This window comes from Neofelis nebulosa, chromosome 14, assembly GCF_028018385.1.
Source record: "Neofelis nebulosa isolate mNeoNeb1 chromosome 14, mNeoNeb1.pri, whole genome shotgun sequence".
Taxonomy (NCBI): Eukaryota; Metazoa; Chordata; class Mammalia; order Carnivora; family Felidae; genus Neofelis; species Neofelis nebulosa.
Window position 1 is genome coordinate 30,564,479 of NC_080795.1, and position 21,702 is coordinate 30,586,180.

The 21,702-nt window shown below is 36.3% G+C and overlaps 2 long non-coding RNA genes and 1 other non-coding gene across 3 annotated transcripts in view; 1 reads left to right on the forward strand and 2 right to left on the reverse strand.

The window, feature by feature from the left end:
- Nucleotides 1–8,440: 8,440 nt before the first annotated feature.
- LOC131495144 (uncharacterized) overlaps nt 8,441–21,702 on the forward strand; it is a 301,564-nt gene continuing 288,302 nt past the window's right edge. Inside the window, exon 1 of the long non-coding RNA XR_009253789.1 lies at nt 8,441–12,621. This is a non-coding gene — a long non-coding RNA (uncharacterized LOC131495144). The remainder of the gene's footprint in view (nt 12,622–21,702) is intronic.
- LOC131495194 (U6 spliceosomal RNA) lies at nt 12,092–12,199 on the reverse strand. Its single transcript, XR_009253825.1, has one exon. It is a non-coding gene; the product is annotated as a U6 spliceosomal RNA (small nuclear RNA).
- LOC131495146 (uncharacterized) overlaps nt 16,447–21,702 on the reverse strand; it is a 66,689-nt gene continuing 61,433 nt past the window's right edge. Inside the window, exon 4 of the long non-coding RNA XR_009253792.1 lies at nt 16,447–16,539. This is a non-coding gene — a long non-coding RNA (uncharacterized LOC131495146). The remainder of the gene's footprint in view (nt 16,540–21,702) is intronic.

Genomic DNA, 21,702 nt, shown 5'->3' on the forward strand with positions numbered 1-21,702 from the left:
GGCTCAACTTTAGAAGATAATCGATTATTTAATGGAGATTATGTTTTGACACATTATTTAATGGAAGTTAAACCTTAGCTTACTTTATTGCCTAAATCTTATGTAAGACAAATACTTCCATTGCAGATATACACATAACAGCTTGAATGTGTTCATTTTACTAAAGGAAACTAAATTTACTAAAAAAACAAATGCTGGTATTATGAAAACATACTAATGTTAGAAGAGTGGTTTACCAATTTGTGCTTTCAAACTTACGTTTGGATGTGACTCACCATACGAAAAATATACTTTCATCAAACACACACAGACACACACACCCACGCACACACACACATTTATAAAATAGTACTTTACCTTCACTGCAAGCAATGCATTATATATTCCATCCCATCCCACTTTATGCCCTGACGAAACATTCCACCAGTTTAAAATTACAGTGGTTATAGACACACTGAATTGATTTCACAATACAGTGTGGGCCATGATTTACGGTTTGGAAATTACTGATTGGAAGGTATCAGATAATGCTTCCTTAGAATATAACTTTAAACTGTAAACTTGGACTGTAGCTAACAAAAAGTAGGGCATAGGAGGCAGTGTACAATTGTGTTCTGATTTCAGAGAAATCAGAGGGTGTAGAAGCCCATGCAGAATTGGAAAGGTGTTTGGTGAGTTCAGGAAATTTGAGAGAAGGAACAGTGAAGCTGGAATATATTGGCAGAGTGGGAGGGTGATATGAGTGAATCTGTATATGGAGGATAAAAACAAGAGGATTTGGTGATGGATTGGTTTTGGAGAGGCAGTGAGGGAGAATGATGGGTGAAAGACAATAGTGGTAATAATTACATTTTAGAATAGTTACAATGTCAGACACTTTGCTAAGCAATTTATATGTTATATTTGGCTTTCTAAAATTTTTCTGAATGTAAAAAACATTCTATTTTATGTTATCCTATATGCACATGTTTTTATGAAACAGTACCTCTCAGATTGCTGGGTTAATAATGAGGTAAAGGCTAGTGCTATAAACTAAAAGAATAATGGAGAAGTCTGGTTTTTTGGAGGAGAAATATTGGATGATAATGAGTTTGATTTTGACTTTGATCATGAACTTTAGATGTTTCTATGTGGATCTGAGGTCAGAAGAATTATTTGGACTACAGATAAAACATTTGGGAGTGATTAACACATATGTAAAAATTAAAGCCTATAGACTGAGAGTATCCGGTAAGAGAAGATAGAGTGAAAAGAAAATGAAATTTAGTTTGGAGCCTTGTGCAAATCAAATATTAGTAACCAAAGTGAGGAGGAAGAACTGAGAAAGGAGGCTGAAAAGAGTAGCCTAAGACAGAGGAGAAAATCAGGAGAGAATGTGGTCTTATGGTCACAGGATTGAAGTGTTTTGTTTGCTTATAAAGTGATGAGTATATAAGAATGGGTAATAAACCATATCAAAAACCTTTGTGAAGTCAAGTAAGGTAGTAATAATAAAAGTTCCTTCTGGACTGAGATAACCTGAATGTTGGTGGTGACCTTACGAAAGTTGATCTCTATAGTGGAATGTGTAAGGGTTATAATCATGTGACTTAAATTGTATTTGATCTATGATTAGGTGAAATTCATCTAACATGGTTTTAAGATAATGTTCCCATTTTGGGGTAGTTAAAAGCCTAGCCTAAAATTACAGCTTGGCCCTCTAAGTCTGAGGTTGGAAGTTTGTCAACTGTGAAGGCTACTTTTCCATTGCATACGGATATGCAAAAGAGAAGAACTGTAACACAGTGAAGAAGACAGTAAAGTAAGGAGGGCCTTCTAACAGCACAAAGAACGTTTTGTGGTGGTTGGAGAATGAGGAGGAGTTGGAGGCATGGAGACTGGAAGGATGAAGAGAGAAGAGGCTGTCATTGTACAAGATGTACATATACTGGGCCTCCCTCTCCTTTCCATGCTCATCAAGTTGTAGTGTTTTCCTTGGATGGTTATGTAGGGTTTTCCTACATGAGAACAAAATAGGTGATACTTTTCTTAGTTGCCTTAGACCTGGTCTCTGAAGTTGCAGAACACAGGGAAGCTGTTAATCAATTGTGTGATGTGACAGATTTTTAGGTTAAAGCAGATACAAGAGAGAAAGAAAAGTACTGAAGACGACTTTTTAAAATCTTTATTTTTGAGAGAGAGGGGAACGGAGAGAGAGGAGACACAGAATCTGAAGCAGATTCCAGGCTCTGAGCTGTTAGTGCAGAGCCCAAAACGGAGTTTGAACTCATGAACCACGAATTCGTGACCTGAGCCCAAGTCGGATGCTTAATTGACTGAGCTGCCCAGGTGCCCTGAAGATGATTAAATATAGAAAACTCCTTAAAGAGGATCGCCTATGAAGAGAAGGAGAAGCTAGGTTTGAAATCAAGGAAGTATTCCTTTTCTTAAGGAATGGAGATACCTATTGGTTTGCAACCTCAGGAGTTCCCTGGATGAAATTCAAATCTGGACATTGTACACCTTAGGGCAAGAAGACCAAAGAAAGAGACAGGCCACTCCAGATTGGTAGATGGCAGTCTTAGTAAGCAAGGGAATTTACATACAACGTTTGTCTTGAGTAACTACAAAATAAGTAGATCTCTACATCTGCCCACCAAGGATCTTAAAAGTTTATGTAGAGGCCTTAAGGGGGTTCAATCATGTATACAGTCCAGATGGTCTCAGTAATACAGTGTTCTCTTAATGCTGCATCCTTGAAATGGCTCCTAGTGTGAGAACAGTGGGCAGAATGTAGAATGTACATTCCAAGATCAGGAGAGGAGGTAATGAGCCTCGAATTTCCTGGATCCAGCTGGAGAGTCAACCAGCAGACACATCCTCTGCATATCTCCTATAATAATGAGAGAGAAAGTAGATGTATGATAATGAGAGAGAAAGTAGAAAGGAAGGGAGCCATTTTAGGTAGGCTTATGGGTATGGTAGTGCAAAGTTGAGTTGGTTATCTTTGAAGGCTTCCACATTCTCTTCGACATATATACATAAACAGTGAGATAATCTCTTGGGAGAAAAAGAAATGGTAAGGAGGCGAAACAGAGTCAACAAGAGAAAACTAGCAGTATTTCTAAGCAGTATTGATGTCCTAATTTAGTTTTTAATGGTTTTAATCTCCTTGTAGGTGTGAATTTTCCTCTTAGCCCCATAGCTTGCACAGGGGAGATCGATGGTTGGCTGGATGCATCCTGGATTAGGATGTTGTGAGAGATACAACTAAAGGACAACAGGAAAATTGAGTTCAATGTATTAGCAAAAGAATGACTAACCTAATGGACCACGAACACTAATTCATAGATTGGAATTACATACAATGACTTCAAGTGCAAAAGTGTATCTGAATTTTTTTTAGTTCTGAACTCATTTGAGGTGGACCTCCCATTTCCGCTGAGGGTAGAAACACAACTTTGACAAAGATAACCGAATCTTGTATTTTAACATAGTCTCTAGGAGCAAATATTCCATTAGTTCAAAGCTCAAAATTCTTTTTATGAATGTTTCTCATCCTCTAAAGGTGTCTTGTCTTCATTTCTTTTTTCTCTGATGGCCTGTTGATAAAGAAGTCCAACACCAGTTGGTTGGGGGAAAAGGGCAGTTAAGTGTACTTTTTGTCCTTATTCTCATTTTCTCTTTTTCCTTGGCCACTTCTCTAGCCAGAAATGCTTACCTCAGTGTCTTGTCTGAATAGGAACTACTGCCACATGACATCATCTTCTTTATGCAGGAACAATATTGTGAAAAGGGGAGCTGCTATAATAGAAATAAATAGAGGGGTGGATGGATTAATGGTCCCAATGTGGTAGGAAAACCGATGGAACAGAAATGGCTCAGGAAACAAGATGGAAGGGTAGGAAGATGTACTTAGGGAAGGTATGTCTGAATTTAGTATTCCAAAGCTGGGGAAGTTTTGTAGGTGGCAATGTCCAGAGTATGCCTAAGGAGATGTTAGATGAGATAAACTGGTGATCTTGGAGGCCACAAGGTAGTAATGAAAGACTGGTGTGTAGTTTGGGTCATCAACATTGATTTGGAATCATCTAAGACAAGCGTGGGAGTTGGAATGGAGATAGAGACCATGATCCAGAATCTTCACTTAATGAGGCAAGTATTCCAGATGGCTGTGGTAAATCGATTTTAAATATCATTTTTAGTAGAGACTCTGATCACCCTAGAATAAAATTGAAGGGAGAAAATATAGTATAGATGCTTTTTATAAGTAGCATGCAAAGAGGAATTTATAACTAGAGAGTGATCAAAAAGAACAATGTTAGAACTTTCATGCCAAAACTTGCTATAGAAGGTATAATTTCTGATGTATTCTGGAAGTTTTATCTTTGTCCCCCAAATGTCACTGTGGCATGCAGTAAATATTTTCTTCCAAATAGATAACAGGTAGGAATAGTATACTTGAGTAGTTGGATGAAAGGTACCAAAATGCCCTTCCCTCCTCCGCCCCTTTGCCTCTAATCTGGTAGTCAGCAGATTTGGACTCACTACTGTTACTGCCAATAGCCATGTCTGCTGGCATTTACATAACAGAATAGGGAAGTGAGTTATGAAAGCAGCCACTGTCATTTTCTTGTATTTTCATCACAAGGACATACTGAAATACATCCTTGGACAAAAGGACCTGGCTGAAAGTTGTTTCCAGATATCTCACCCTGCTGATTTGGATGTGAAATGCAGGAAAACAGTGGTTGTTGGGAGGTGACTGAAGAGAGAAAAGTAAATAATTTCTGGTAAATGTCAACTAGGAGAGGCTTTGAAATTCACTGTTTAATTGTGATTAATTAGTTAATTACTTGATTTAACTAGTAGTTGCTTCAATTAGAGGAGAATTTGGTGGGTTATTTTTTTCAATTTTCAAGGCTTCATTTCTAGCTAGGTAAATTTTACCTCTTATAAAATGCATTTGCATGTAAGACTGGTTTCTTCAATTGCTTTTTCATGAAGAATTCTAGAATTGACACTGAATAAAGCTCCATATTATGCAAAGCAATATTTTTTAAAAATATATAAACCAAAATGTTCTGATGAATTCACAGTTATCATGTGGTCTCTTTATTTACAATCTTTAGAATTTATGCTGTTCTCAGAAATTATACCTTATTACATGGCTTATTTTTTTTAATGCTAAAGGTGTTATCTAATTACACTATAATTAAATGTAATTTATCAAATAGAAATAAAGACAAAACCGGTAATCAGAGACTCTTGCTCCATTCATAGATATTCAGTGGAGGTGTATTGTGTAATTAGTTTACCAATGTTTACTCTAGAACAAGTAGAATAAAATTATCATCATTTTTCCTTTCATCATTTGACAGAACACTTGGAATTCATTTGCATAGCTTTACAATGGAAGTCATTACCCTCATCACAGATCTACTGTTGTATAGCCAGCAACGAAAAAGTGAAGCTTATGAAGGGTTTAGAGATAAGAAGATGGATTTATTGTTGAATAAAAGAGTTTAAAGTTTCTTTTTGTTCTGGGATAGTTGTAAACATAGAACTCTTATGATCTCAGGTTTGGCCAGATCTCTGAGGAGAGATTCTACCTATTCCCTGTATACAATGAACTGAGGAAGACTACTGACATACGACTTACAAAGGAGATAGCTTGAAACTGGTATTGGAAACTTCGTCCCTCACCCATGAAAAGAAATAAAGGTATTCAAGTTGGAGAAGCTGGGTGGTGGGAGGTAGATTCTTCAAAGTGGGTACGCTCTGTGTTCTTCCCACTCCCCAGGGTCAAGAGTGTGTGTGTGCATTTTACAGTGGGAGATTATCTCCTTGTCTCAAATCTCTGAAGAGGCACTTCACAAGAAACTCATGGAGATCTACATATGTGCATCTGTGGTTTGGAGAACACAGCAGCTAAAGCAGGAATTGCCTACCAAGCAACTAAATGAAAAGAATGCATTTGGGAAATACACTCAAACCAATCCTGCCAGAAGTATATATGTCCAGTCCTGCTTTTTTAACAAGAGAATTACATTCGTTTATATCATACAAGAGAATTCACTTCTTGGTTAACAACTGTCTAACTGGTTTGAGTTCAGGAAAGGGAAGCACCACTTCCCACTTCTCCATTTCCCCGCCTTCGTGCCTTTTCCACTTTTGGCTTTCTGGAGTAATAGTCTTTTTTAATCCATTAATAGTGGTTAAATGCATGGGCATTGGGATCAGACTCACCTGGAATAGAGTTTTGACTCTGTCATTTGCTGACACAAGAGAAGCACTTGCAGTTTACTGAACAAATTAGGCTTCTGTTTTGTCATCTGTAAAATACAGAAGAGTGTAGTGCCTACCCCACAGAATTACAATCAGTGCATGTAATTAATTAGCTCAGTGCATGGAACATGGAGCTAAATAGATGTTAGCTATTATAAAGTATATATTAAAAATGGGTGTTTGGGGGCGCCTGGGTGGCTCAGTCGGTTGAGCGTCCGACTTCGGCTCAGGTCATGATCTCGCGGTCCGTGAGTTCAAGCCCCGCGTCGGGCTCTGTGCGGACAGCTCAGAGCCTGGAGCCTGTTTCGGATTCTGTGTCTCCCGCTCTCTCTGACCCTCCCCCGTTCATGCTCTGTCTCTCTCTGTCTCAAAAATAACGTTTAAAAAAAATGTTTTAAAAAATGGGTGTTTGGGACGCCTGGATGGCTCAGTCAGTTAAGCATCTAACTCTTGGTTTCAGCTCAGGTCATGGTCTCATAGTTCGTGAGTTCAGCCCTGCCCTGGGATTCTTTTTCTGCCTCTCTCTCTGCCCCTCCCCTGCTCGTGCTCGCAATACATACATACATACATACATACATACATACAGGGTGTTCACTCTCCAGTGTCCTAGTGTGCCCAATCCTATCTTAAAATGTAGATTCAGGAGTTTCTCCTCTGAATTTAGTTGGGAGTCTTGTGACCTTTGTTGATATTTTAAATTCTCAAGAGTTGCTGGGAGATGTCTGCATTGAGTACCTGAATGATATAGAATGGGAAGTCTCATATTCATTGTTATGGTTAATGGGCAGATGACAGAAGAAGCTTCTGTATAAAGTCAGGGAAATATTCCTATTCACGAATTGAGTTGGCAGAAATAGCTCTATGTGGCTACCAAGTGTTCTCACTTAAATGATTCATGAAATGACCAGATGCATCAGTTTTCTGGAAACATTATGGGTCCTAGGCATTTGAATAGTGTCCCTTAAAGAAGTCTTCCTCCCCTCAGAATCTTTCACTGCAAAATTTTTGGACCAACCGTTATACTCTGCAATTCCTTTTAGGAAAGTCAATCATTCCTGGGGTCTGAAATCTAGTATCCTCTCAATATCCCCTTCTTAACCCCATCTAGGCCAAAGCTCAATTTTTCTTCCCCCCCTCCCTCTGCCCCATAACAGAACTTGGTGAGGCATTGAAAAAGACCAGATGTTAACAAAACAAATATGTTTACCTTCCTGGAGGATACAGGGAGCTAGTTCATAAGGCCATGGCTTTTAAAACCACAGCTGTCCTATAGTTGAAGGGAAAAAGGAGATACTTTCACACAATACCTTTTCTTTTATGGCTCATATAGCTTTACCTGTTGCAGAAATGAAGGAAGTGAGGTGGGGGAGAGAGGAAGAGGGGAAGGGGGAGAAGAAGAAAGGTAGAGAAAATCCTTTGATTTTTCTTATACATATATGCACACATATACACTTATAAATAGCTAGGCAGCTGTCCCCCACCGAGTGCTAGGCTCTGTGCTAAGTGCTTTGTTTCCCAGCTAATCTTGCCTGTGATACTAAAAGAATGGTATCATAATCTAGGTACATAATAGGAAATTGTGGTTCAGAGGAGTTAAATACCTTACTTAAGTTTGCATAGCTAAGTAAGGGGTGCAAACATACATTGTCTTACTCCAAAGCCCATGACCTTTGTACTATATACATGATACCTCTGATTACTCAAGTTCAGTTAATTTTTATTCTTTAAGTAGAGATAACAAAAAATGGGCATTCCTCTGGGAAAAGTAACATAATAATTTCATACAGGTACTCTTGGCTTTTCCTGAAATAAATTTTCCAAAAGAAGGGGGGAAGATACATTAAACAACTAGGAAGAGAAATATAAATTTGGTTCACTTCATATTATGGCCTAAAGGTCATGTTGGTGTATATGTGTTTAATATTGAAACATATGGAATACAGTATTACCAGATATAGAACTTCCAGTATTCCCACACTTGAAATAGAAAAAAATGAATAATTTATCTGACTTCTACCCTTAATCTGCTGTGTTATATAGTATTAGGCAGACATTTCATGTAATATCAAATAAAAATATTTGTTCAATAGAGGCCTTTTTATTTTAGTTTTTTTTTAATGTTTATTTTTGAGAGAGAGAGAGAGAGAGAAAGCACTTGCATAAGTGGGGGAGGGGCAGAGAGAGGGAGACACAGAATCTGAAGCAGGCTCCAGGCTCTGAGCTGTCAGCACAGAGCCTGATGCAGGGCTCAAACCTACGAGCCATTAGATCATGACCGGAAGCCAAGAGTGCAACATTTAGCCGACTGAGCTACCCAGAGGCCCCAGCTAAATAGAGTCTTTTAAACCTTTAACTCCCAATCAGTTTTTGTTTTTATTTTTTTCCCAACAAAATACTATACCCAAAATTTCCATGTACTAAAATGTTGCAAAATTTCATTTTGGGGACATTATTTCTTAGATCATGAAATATAAATTATTCCTTACTATTTTATCATTCAACATTGTTGATAAATTTTAAGCAGAAATTTCAGATGCAAAGGCACATTTAAATGGCATTTAAAAACCAAACAGGACCTGTATCTTTGCACTGGTTTATGCTTAGAGCACGAAAATTAACATTTCTTATCTGTAGTTATCAGATGTTTTTTCCCAGAAGGAACATGAGTTAATGGATTCTTATCCTACTTTTAAAAATCACAACTAAATAAATAGTTGTTGAGCTTAAGGAATGGTAATCTGTCTGATATTCCACTTTCCCCCAGGGAGCTATCCTTCACCTATGCTTTTTTAGATAGAACTGAGTGGGTTTTTTTGGTTTGTTTTAGTTTATATAAATATCAGAAACACACAGTACAAAAATATAATGAAATGCACATGTGTAAATTACCTTATGTCAATTGTTACTTCTAATCTATATTTTTCTTCTACCTAAATTGCATAGGCACTCAATCTGGTCTATTGTGAATGTTCATGGAATAAATCCAGAGCAAAATCTAGATAATCTACTGTGGAATGTGCATATTGCAATATATTACATTAGCCAAATATCTATCAGATCCATCTTTATTCTTTTAAAATAAACTTTGTTAAGATATCACTGTCTACGTTATTTTTGAAAATATTTTTCTTTATATCTCACCTTCATTAAAATTTGCTATGATTATTATTTTGCTGTTTAACATAAGTAAGAAAGATTGTGGGAGGAAAAAAAAACCCTAGTATTTTTATTGGTATTAGCATGTGCTTGTACTTTGTCCAGTAGAATTCATTGTTTTGATTTATATCATTTTTTGCTATTATTTAATATATAAACAATTTTCTCTACTTTGCACTTAATTTTGTAATTCTTTTTGCCCACTTTTTGCTGACCAAAGGAGTGAGTATAGGGACAGATGATGATAGGGCATCATGAGAGTAAGGAATTTCTGGGTTATGGCCACCACTATTTCATCAAAAAGCCATCGAGGAATCACATTTTCATGTGACTATTTTCTAGCATTTTGAGGAGATAATAGAGATATTGCTATGGAGAGAAGGTAATTTCCCCAAAGATGCTTAAAATGGGTGTTTTATCTAGGAGTCTTTTCCTTTACATATTTAGGCTAACGTGTTTACATTTAAGATCTCTTCCCTTTTCAATATTCATGTTTTGGTTTTAGCACCTTTCCCCCAGAAAAGTAGAAGTAAATTGCTGCAGTCCGTTTTCAATTTCCTAGAGGATTTAGAAATACTTGACACCAGATACTTAAATCTCAAAATACTGCACATCGAGCTCAGCACTGCCTGTAGGAAGGAGGCTCTGAGGCAGCTGTCTAAAGGTGAGTGGGTGAATGCTTATTGTCTTCTCTCTTCTAGACCACAAAGTCCAGAAGCAGGGTCTTAAGCTTTTTCTCTTGGTGTCTAGGACAACTTGGGGGCTCATCCCCCCACCTCAAAGTAAGCACTTCAGCTAACAGGCAAGAGAAACCAGTAAGTAATGTCACATTGTGAGCTAACTCTAGTTTTGTTTATTGTCTCTCTTGCTCTAAGAGCACACACTGCTACACTATTTTTACAAAACTCAAAAGTAACATAATTGGTTGGAATGGGCACTGAAAACTGATCTTACTCCTCATGGATTCCTGTCTTCCAAATTAGAGTCAAGGTTAAAATAACCCAGTGCTGATCATCATATCATCTAAGGCTGTCTAGACAAGGTAAAAATGTTCTCATCAGCAGTTTTGCAGACAAGAAAAATACAGGTTTGTGTAAATTGCTGGCTCAAACCTTTTGTGGTATGATTACAAAATGAGAACTATGATTTTATTTCTTATATATTTTACAGGAAGTAGAATGAGGGAGTGAAAGCCATTTTATGGAATCTGTTCAATGGAGCAGGAGACTTGTCCAGAGTTCTTTGTGTTGAGGATGGAAGTTGAAAAAACATCTAGACATGATCAATTCAAGCTGTAGTGTACAGGTTCACTCTTCATTCCAGCTCATATATCATCTTTCTGTCATTCTTTGCTGAGCTCCTACTGCTTTGAGCTCTTTTAAAATAAAGATATAATTTTTTTATATGATCGGGAAAATCCTTTGTCTCAATTTTCAGTTTCTCCATAGCAAATTTTTTTCATTTGCTTTTTTATTCTTGTTTCTTCCTTCTATGTACTAGAAGTTTTTGACATAGATCCTGTGTTGGATCCTTTTTTATTCTGTCTCAACTTGAAAAGACATGAAATCATTTCAGATAAAAAATATGTAGGAGGGTATGTGGTGTGTGTGTGTGTGTGTGTGTGTGTGTGTGTGTGTAACCACGCATGTATGTGTTTAATTCAGGCTACAGGAACTCTCTCTCTGTTCCTGGGTCATACATGTGAGTTAAGCAATCTTTTCCTGTACTTCAGCTGACCGAGACAGGCAGGTGGGGCTCTCCCTTGCTCTCCTTTACCTGCAGTGTGTTTGGCTGCAAAAAACAGACAGCCTGTGCAATATCCCATTCTGGTCATTTTCTGATCCAGGTCCTGCCACAGGGTGTCCATTGGCTAATGTTGGTTATTATGGTTATTGCAAAGTTCTTGTGTGTTTTTTATATCATTAATGTAATGATTTTTAAATGTACTGATTATGTCACTGGGAATTGCATAAGTTTGGAATGCTGTGGTTGTTGCTTTGTTCAGGGCCTTTATGCAAAAATCAGGTCCCCAAACATTCAAAAAGTGTTCCCCTGAATAAAAGTATCCAATTATAATTGAAGTCTATACTTTTATTTTTATTATATTTTTAAAATATTTATTTTTGAGAGAGAGTGTGCGCGCGTACGTGCACGCACACGCACATATACGTACGCACACACACTCACGCGCGCATAGGGAAGGGACAGAGAGACAGAGGGAGACAGGATTCTTATGATCTGAAGCAGGGTCTGTGCTGACAGCAGACAGCCCGATGCCTGGCTCGAGCCCATGAACCCACAAACCCACAAACTGTGAGATCATGACCTGAGCCAACGTCCCACCCTTAACTGACTGAACCACCCAGGCATTCCTGAAGTCTATACTTTGAAAAATAAAAAAGACCAGCGACTGTTTTTTGAAAGGTAGCTCATAGGTTCCTGTGTGGAAATATGAAGCTTCTGTAGCTAACAAATAGCAGAAAGTGAACGACTTGTGCTGTTATAAATTTAAATTACTTTCTCAAATCATATGTGTACCAATTAAGTACGTCAGAAGTTTGTGATGAAAAGCAAAGATCACTAACCTCTTCTGTCCTAATCCTGGTCCGTGGGTCAGAGGAAATCTTTTTATTCTATTTTAATTTTTAATTTTTTTATTTTTAAATTAAAAAAATGGGAACGCTTCACAAATTTGCACATCATCCTTGTACAGGGGCTGTGCTAATCTTCTCTGCATGGTTCCAGTTTTTAGTATGTGTGCTGCTGAAGCAAGCACCAGAGGAAATCTTTTTAAATTGTTGTTCTGTTAGTGATCTTAACTAGATAATATGATCAGATCTCTATTTTTTGCTTTACCAGCTTAATAAAGTATTGATTGTTTAATATGAAAAGTCATTTTTATCTTACCTGTTACTTTTCAGACATTATTCTGAGAGTACAGGTTGGGGCAAAAATTAGATTGGAATCAGGTGGAGAGGGAATAGGCACAAGGGAGTCAGAGACAACGCAGTCCTTAGCCGTGGTTTTGCTTTCCACAGCTTCAGTTACACAAAGGGGGTGGCGAAACAGGTGCTCCTACTCCTGACAGATTATCTGAACGTCAATAGTCATCGACATCTACGTCACCACCCCTACATAATTCCCCTCACTTCATCTGATCACATAGGCATTTTATCGTGTCACATCATCACAAGAAGGGTGAGTACAGTTGGTTAAGATATGTTGAGAGAGAGAGAGAGAGACCACATTCACGTAGCATGTTGTTAATAATTGTGGTATTTTATTTTTGGTTTTTGTTAATCTCTTACTGTGCCTAACTTATAAAATAACTGTATCATAGGTATGTACGTATAGGAAAAAACTATATACAGAGAGCTCGGTATTATCTGCGGCTTCAGGCATCCCGTGAGGGTCTCGGGATGTATACCACTACTGTATTGTCAATTTTGTGGAGTTTAGCTCTAAAGGGGACTGGAAAAAAGATCTGTAATTAGAGAGGGATGTGTGGTTGAGAAAGGCTTTTGTTTTAATTTGTTTCATTAGGATGAGAGAATTTGTATGTTTGTAAGTCAGTGGGAATGAATGATCTAGGAAAGATGGAAAAAGTGTTTAATTTGTGCCAGAAACATTCTTAGCACTGTATCTCTATGTCTATGCCTTGGTCTAAAAATATATTTTATTTCTATATGTATATATTCATTGAATTCTTGCAATAGCTCTGAGATATTCTTAATGTACCCATTTTACAGATAAGAAACTTGTGCAACTGACAAGTTAGGCAATAGTCTCAAGATTACAAAACTAGTAAGTGGCCATGTTAGGATTCAAATTAGAATGTCTGGATTAAAACAACAGAGACTTAATCACTGTGGTCTTCTGCCTCTGAAGCTTACTTTAGAGTCCCACTTGCGCTTTCTTCAAACGAATTATTTCAGTAGTTTTAAAGTATACTGTCTGGTGTCATGACTGGGGTAAAGTCTGGCTGTCTGTGGAGAGGTTCTGGAAGGGAAGTTAGGTTGCTGACTGGTAAATTTATTTTATGTAATATTTTTAATGAATCTCCCTGTTTTCAGTCTTATTTCTCACTTTGGTGCTTTGTTACATCAGTTGACTTTAAGCCCAAATCCTCCCCAGGTTACTTTCAAGTGAATGTTTTCACACCTACTCAGCAGCATTTTTATGGCATATTCTAGCCTGTAGTTTTTTCCCCTGTAGTTTTTCCTTTGTCCGTCTGTTCACATACAACTTCATCTTTGAAAAGTTTGTTGGAATCTCTTTTATAATGTAATGCACCTCTCACTCTTTTTTCTGGCATGAAATAATTTATTTTGTACTTCAGAATCTTTCAAGAGTAATTGGAAAGGTGGATAAAAAGCAAACACATGTTTCCAGCCTTCATCTTAAGTTGGAAGTGAAAGCATTGACTCATTTTTTAAAGAGAGATGGATTGGTTAAGTATCTTTTGAGTTTACTGATTTCAGTGTAGTGTTGAAGAACACAAACTTAAAAAGACTTTAGTTTCAAACCAGCTCTACCACTTACTAGTCACTTTAACCAAATACTTCGCTTCACCACAGTTACCCCAAGAGTACAATCGTTCAAACTGCTAATTGAGATGACAAAGGATTGACATTTAGCATAGAATACATTCCATGTTAAGTGCTTAATGAATACTAATTACTATTTTTTCTTAGGTAATAGTAAGGTCCTGATAGAGACAGAGCAGTATGGGTTATTTGGTTTATATTATTGGTATGATCACCGTCATTATGAAGTATTGATTGAAGCCTACAGTATCATAAGTGATGCCAATATAAAGATAGAACAGTAAAACTTGTTTTTGTATAAATATACTTAAAATAGTTGTTGCATGTAACATTATATATTATTTTTATGTTATAACAGGGGTAATATTTTCCTTCAAGAGAATATTTCCAACTTTTATAATGCCTATGCATAATATAATATTTTATTAACAAATTATTTCACTGGGGTTCTATATTTCTTTTCTATAGATAAACATTTTTTATTTATATAGTTTTTAAAAGGAAATACTGCTGAATATAATATATATTTGAAATATAAAAGTAGCTTTCAGCTTACATAATTATCTTTTAGTATACATATTATATAATTCTAATATATAAAAATATATTCTAATATTTTGTTTTTATGTCTTATACACACATGTATAAGTACATATATCCTAGGCAGATGGCCTTGTTATTCACTACATTTCTGCTTCCTTAGTCAGACAAAAATTAATTCTAGCTAACAGGATACTAGATGATTATTACCTTTGAGAGTAGAAGAACCTTGCTTCTCTTTGAAGTTCTAAGTCATTTATCACTATATGCTCGGGGATAATTCTGAGACTTTGTACATTAAGTAAAATGACCAGAAATACACACTAAAGGTTGTCTGTTTAAGAAAAAAGGGATATATAAGTATGTGAACAGTGGCCAATTCACCCTTCGAATTTCATTTTCTCTATTCAAAACATTATCGTCTCAACTTACAGGAGCTATGACTTTATTATGACCTATTACCATGTCTACAGTAGCATTGGAAACATTTTGTGTTTAATGTCATTAACTTTTAGAATTTTTAGTTTTCACTTGAATGAATGAATGAAAACATGAATATTTTTACATAATTTATCAATTACCACAGCTAAAATAGTATATGGATTTAGAAACTGTATATTGTACGTTTTTCTTACCTTGCTTGATCTCTTTAACATTTGTCACATTTGACAACATTTTCTATAGAACTTTTTTTTGAACTCCCAATTTTTGCCCTTTTCCTACTTTTTTTATTGTCCTGTATTGTTAGATCTTCTTACGCCCTTTGATTCTTTTTACTCTATATCTTTTTGGGGGAAAACTTATCCACAACAGATTCATCTACCACTAGAAAACACTAATAGCTACTATCCTGTATACCCTGCTCAGATCTGTTTCCTAAAGTGTTTATCTCTATCTCTGTGCATCTATCTATCCCTATCTATCATCTATCTATCTATCTATCTATCTATCTATCTATCTATCTATCTATCTTATTGCCAGCTGTTTTACTGGATATGTCTGCCTGAATATCTTGGAAGGTATCTAAAACTCGCCATGTTACAAACTAACCTTATTTATAGCCTTCTCTATGCAAAGGCACTCCCTATTTACTCCCTACAACATGCACAATGCATCCAACAACAACCTCTGAATCTATTACTTCTGTCAGTTAACAGCAGTATCATCAAACCAGTTTCCCAACTAGTAGATCGAAGGTCTTTTCAATTCCCTCCCCACCCACCCCCGTTTTTAAACTTTTAACTTTCACTTTAAAAAATATCAAAATGATCGTAACTTTCTTTAAATTTATCACCAAATCTAGGGCGCCTGGGTGGCGCAGTCGGTTAAGCGTCCGACTTCAGCCAGGTCACGATCTCGCGGTCCGTGAGTTCGAGCCCCGCGTCGGGCTCTGGGCTGATGGCTCGGAGCCTGGAGCCTGTTTCCGATTCTGTGTCTCCCTCTCTCTCTGCCCCTCCCCCATTCATGCTGTGTCTCTCTCTGTCTCAAAAAAAAAAAAAAAAAAAAAAATTTATCACCAAATCATTTTGATTTTATATTGAAAATATTTTCTGAATGTCTTCTTATTGTATTCCATTCTGATAGCTGCTTTTCAAGTCTTTATTACCTTTTGCACCCCTTATCGTATTTCTTTTTATCTATCTATCTATCTATCTATCTATCTATCTATCTATTCTTAAAATCATATTATGAGGCAGTCACTATACCAGGGAGATAGTCAGGAAGGCCTTCTCATGTGGTAACATTTATAGCAGCGATAATGGGAAGATGAGCGGGAGCCTAACTATTCTCACATCTTCTCTCCCCTCCAATGATACTTCCCATCGTTCATTCTCCACAGTGACTTAAGATCCAACACAGGTCCTAAAACACACATATTGCTAAAATGATCAAATTTAGAATTCCAGTTACCTATGACATAAAATCCAAATTCCTTCAAGGCATACCTTTGCCTTCTTGGCCAGCATGGATTATTTCCTATTCACTTATGTACTGCAGAGGACAAAGAATTTGGATTCTCCAAGAAAATCTAAACAAAATACAATATGAAAATCGTTATTTATTACTGTCTTTGCATGTGCCTTAAACGTCCACCTTCTCTTGTCTGCCTAACTCATCCTTCAAGACTCATCTAAAGTATAACCTCAGTGAAGTTTTTCTGAGAGAATTAAATTCTACTCTATGCTCCCACATTCCCTCAGCCTCCAGAAAATACCTCTATTATACCACCTGTCACATTAAAATTCAATCATCTTTTACATGTTTGTTTACTCAGGTCGATTGAACTTATTCAAGTCAGGGACTGAGATATTCATTTCTGCTATTTCTGGCACCCAGCTCAGTGCCCAACATATTAGGTATTTAATACAAATTTGATGAATGGATAGATGGGTAAGGAGATGAATGACAAAAATTTGCCTCTTTCTAAAAATAATTGCTTTGAGTATACCATTCGTCTTGCTCACATTTCAATGCCAACAGTTTAAAGAGATTTCAATGACATGACTTTTCTGACCCTGGAAATAAATTTCTATATTTTACAACTCAAACACAAAGAGCTAAAAAAAAATTCTCAAGTTTTGCATTTGATTCTTTTACATTTCTAAGATTTGATACGTGAAAGGAGAGCTTAATGGAAATTCAAAGTGGGTTTGAAAGACATCTGAGTAGTTACTTGTAAATAAGAACATTCTGTTTATCTTCTTCTACTTCACTAAGAAAAGAAAAGAAAAAAAAGACAGCAACACTGGGGAAAAATAGATCCTGCATTTTGAATCACAACAAACAAAACTAATAAACAGCAAACCACAGGGACCTGTCAGCTGAAAGGAAGATTCAGCGTTCATTTTATAAACAATTCACTAGTATGTCAACAGACATTCTGACAGGGAAAGAAAGTGAACAATACTTTTCAAAAAATATCTATTTTGTTGAATAAATCTTGAGCAAAGTATTGTGTGAGCTGTATTGATTGAGAGGTAGGGCCATGCAAATGTGAAGAAGCTGTAATTCTTTTGTTGAGATACATTTTCTTTCAAATTTGAAAATTATTGCAGTATCATTAATATTACCCCCTTTTCAATATTACCCCCTATTACAATAGAACGTGTGAGTAGATGTTACAAAAGATTATTTTCTTTCTAATAATGAAAAGAGTTAGGTATGGTGATAGAAATATTAAGACACATGAAATTATTTTCATATGAACAGCACAGTTCTCATGATAACAGAAAGAAGTCATGAAATTAAAAACAGATTAGGATTATTAGCATGTTGACCAACTGATGTAATTATCCACTCAATTTATCAAAAATTTATTACAAAGATGATCAGATTAAATTTTTAGTATAATAGGATTCTTGTCATAGTTTGGTCTCCCAAGAGCAAATTCTTAGATTTTCATTTAGGCACAGATCACTTATTTGGGTGGTGTTCCCAGAATGCTGGGGTAAAGAGAGAATGCAGTGGAGAGGAAAGCAAGGATGAGGGGAAGCCAGTTAAAAGCGGGTTCTTGAACTAGTTATAACTCTAGGCAAGTGAGTTCAATCTTGCTAGGAATCTTGTGGGAAACCATGTAGAATAAACCTCAGAGTTGTCCCTCCAATGAATGTGAGACTGGGACATCTATCCACTGACACTTATCTCTCACTGACTGAAGTTTGCTCCTAGAGATGTGTATCTGCTGCACTTAAGGACTGTGCCTTTAGAGTAAGATGCCCTGGGAACTTGGGGAGGGAAGCATACAGTATATGCAAGAACTGTCCATTACAGCTACAACTGAAGGTAGAGCTGGCCTAGGGAGCGTGGTATGGGGCCCCAACAGTGTCCAATACACGTGTGCATTTGAATTTAATTTATAATTTCTCCAGCAACTACTTTAAATATGAACATGTATATTTTTGTTATTTAATTGCTTTAAAAGATAGGAAATAACCTGAAGAAAATAATGCAGTATTTAAAAACTTGCGAAATTTGGAAAAGTCATGATGGGCTAGTCATGATACATACATGGTAGGTACATTCTGTCATCTTCTTGCGGCTCTTACTAGTGGGCTAGAGATAATTCTGCTTTATGTAATTATGAAGATATCATTCTACTTGTTATTCTCTTCTTGTTATTCCTTAAAACTTTTTCTTTTGAGTAGACTATGTTAATAAAATGAGGGGAAAAAACTTCTGACATTTAAAAGAGTATCTACCGTTTCATCCTTTTGTTATATGTAGGAGCAGATTTGTTTATGTAGGAACTAATTTTTCTTTTCTTTTCTTCTTAAGCCATGTCTTGAATTTTCCATAAACATTATGTCACCAAACTTTTAACTTAAAATAGTTATAAAATTTTTCAAAAATAACTATTTTGTTGTGAATAAATCTTGAGCAAAACATGTGAACAGAATATGCTTACCATGTTCCAGGCACAGTTCTAAGGAAATTGTCTGTATTAACATATTAACTGTATGTTAACTACCTGGAATTTAAATGAAAGGTTGGGGAAAAAAGGTATGTCAACATAACAAGTGTAGCCCAGCATTTCTCAGGGCAAACTGGAACTTGTGGTCACCTCATTGACTGAAGGTCTGTCTCCCCATCTCTTCTAATTTGAATTAGGTATTCCTTTCTCTGCCTGCATCTTATTAATGTGATTTGCTTTTAATGGGCTACTGAAATTAATCCTTTTTGAGTGTGTGTTTCCTCAGAATATGAAGGATAGGAGTTTTATTTTGCTCACCTTTGTACCACTTCTCAAGCTCAGTTTATTATAGGTGCTCAAACAAATATTTATTTAATAGATGGACTCAACATGCATTTCTAACAAGCTAACTATAGTAGGAGAGGACAGATTTATGGGACCTTCGTTTAGTATATAGGACTAGAGTAGTTGCTGGGTACGGGGGGAGGGGACTTATATAACGGGATAGCCAAATTAGTGAAGGGTAAACTGAGTTAAATTTTTGGCGGGACCAAGGATTAGAGTTTGGTCTCCGATGGCGGATTAGCAGATGGGGGTTTTGAGATGCGATTGTAGGCCTGTATCAAAACTGGATTAGTGGGAAGGACTTACTGAAGTTACAGTGAAGGACAAAGGTGAGAATAAGAGAAGCACATAGCCCAGTTTTGACAGGGTCTAAGCTAATATCAGGACTATCTTACAAATAATTTAAACATTTGAAAGTAATGTTTAAATAATATTTGGAAGAAATATTCATTTCCAGGGTGCCTGAGTGACTCAGTTGGTTAAGCATCCGACTTCAGCTCAGGTCATGATCTCACCTCTTGTGAGTTGGAGTGTCACATCAGGCTCTGTGCTGACAGCTTGGAGCCTGGAGCCTACTTCCAATTCTGTGTCTCCCTCTCTGTCTGCCCCTCTCCCACTCACACTCTGTCTCTTTCTCTCAAAAATAAACACACACTTAAAAAAAAAGGAAAGAAAAAATAATCATTTCCTTCTCTGTGTTCTGATTGCTTTTTTATATGCGCATATAATGGAGATATGTGCAAAGGCTTATCTCTATTATAAATATTTTCTATTACATCATATTGTATGTGTGTTGAATTTATTTGGTTATATACCTATTTTCCCTATTAAGTCATATGCTTTTTAAAGGACTCGGGACTATGTCTTCTTTTTCTGATCGTAATTTTTTTAATTGAAATAGAATTCACATATAACATTAATTTCAGTTATACCACACAATGATTCTGTATTTGTGTATTTTGAAAAATTATCACCACAATAAACCTAGTTAACATCCATCACCACACTTAGTTACCAACTTTCTTCTTGTGATGAGAACTTTTAAGATCTACTTTCTTAGCAACTTTCAAATATCCAATACAGGTGTTATGAACTGTAGTCACCATGCTGTACATTACATCCCCGTGACATTTATTTTATAACTAGAAGTTTGTACTTTTTGACCACCTTCACCCATTTTTGCCCACCCCTATCACCTCCTCCGGCAACCACCAAAATGGTCTTTGTATCTATGAGTTTTGTTTTTTTACATCCCACATTTAAGTGAGAGAGTAGTATTTGTCTTTGTCTGACTTATTTCACTTAACATAATGCCTTCAAAGTCCATCCATATTTTTGCAAATGACAACATTTACTTGATTTCTATGGCTGAATAATATTCCACTGTGTGTGTGTGTGTGTGTGTGTGTATTTTCTTTATCCATTCATCCATCAATGGGGAGGTATGTCTTATACACATTTACACACTTTTTTCTTTCTCCATTGCTTTTTCTGACATATAGTAGACATTTAACTAATTTTGTTAAATAAATGAAAAGTTTTCCTTATTTAACTCAGCCCACTTTCTGCATTTTTATCCGTTAAACTACTGGTGACCTTCACTAAGTGTGTTTATATGTTCAATTAATAGCAATAGAATGTAATTTTACATTTATTTTGGTTAACTGATCAATTTATGTGTTTCCATTACTTTACTGTAAGCTTTGTTAGGGCAAAAATTATGTCTACTATGAATGTTTGTATACTCTATGATGAATGTAGTGATTGGCACGTCATCAATTATTTAAAAATACTGAATGAATACTAAGTTGGATTGAACAGATTTATCTTTGAAGAAGATGAATTGGTTTGAGTGAATTGGTTTGAGTTTTCAGTGTCTTTGTTGGTGTCTTCTCTAATATTTTTTACCTAGAATCTTCTCTATTGCTTGGCAATTCAAATGGTTGGAAAGTCAGTTCTTGCCTTTGGTAATGAAAAATGCCATACTTTTCTTGATCCTATACGACTCTTGTGACTTTGGCTATTTTTTTCCCTAAGTGATGTTTGTGGAAACTTCAAATTCAGATTTAATTAATTCATGCATTTTCAAGCATTTATGAAATGGGTTAGTTATTTGTAGCATTTTCTCATCTTAACTCCTGGGCTTTCCCCCCCTCCCTTCATTACTCACATTCTTACTCTAAGATCTCAAGTCAAGTGACTAGTTCCTTTTCTCCCTTCTGCTCCTATCCTGCTCTAAGAAATACTTCATGTTTTGGAATTATGACACCTTGCTTCTCACTGTAAGTGAGAGGGTGGAAGTGGGATGGAAGCTTTAGGCTGTCATTAGAGCTTGAATGTAAGCTTTTATCAACTTACCATTTTACCTTTTTTTTTTTTTTTTTTTGAGAGAGAGAGAGAGAGAGAGCACAGGTGTGCAAGTGCATTAATGGGGGT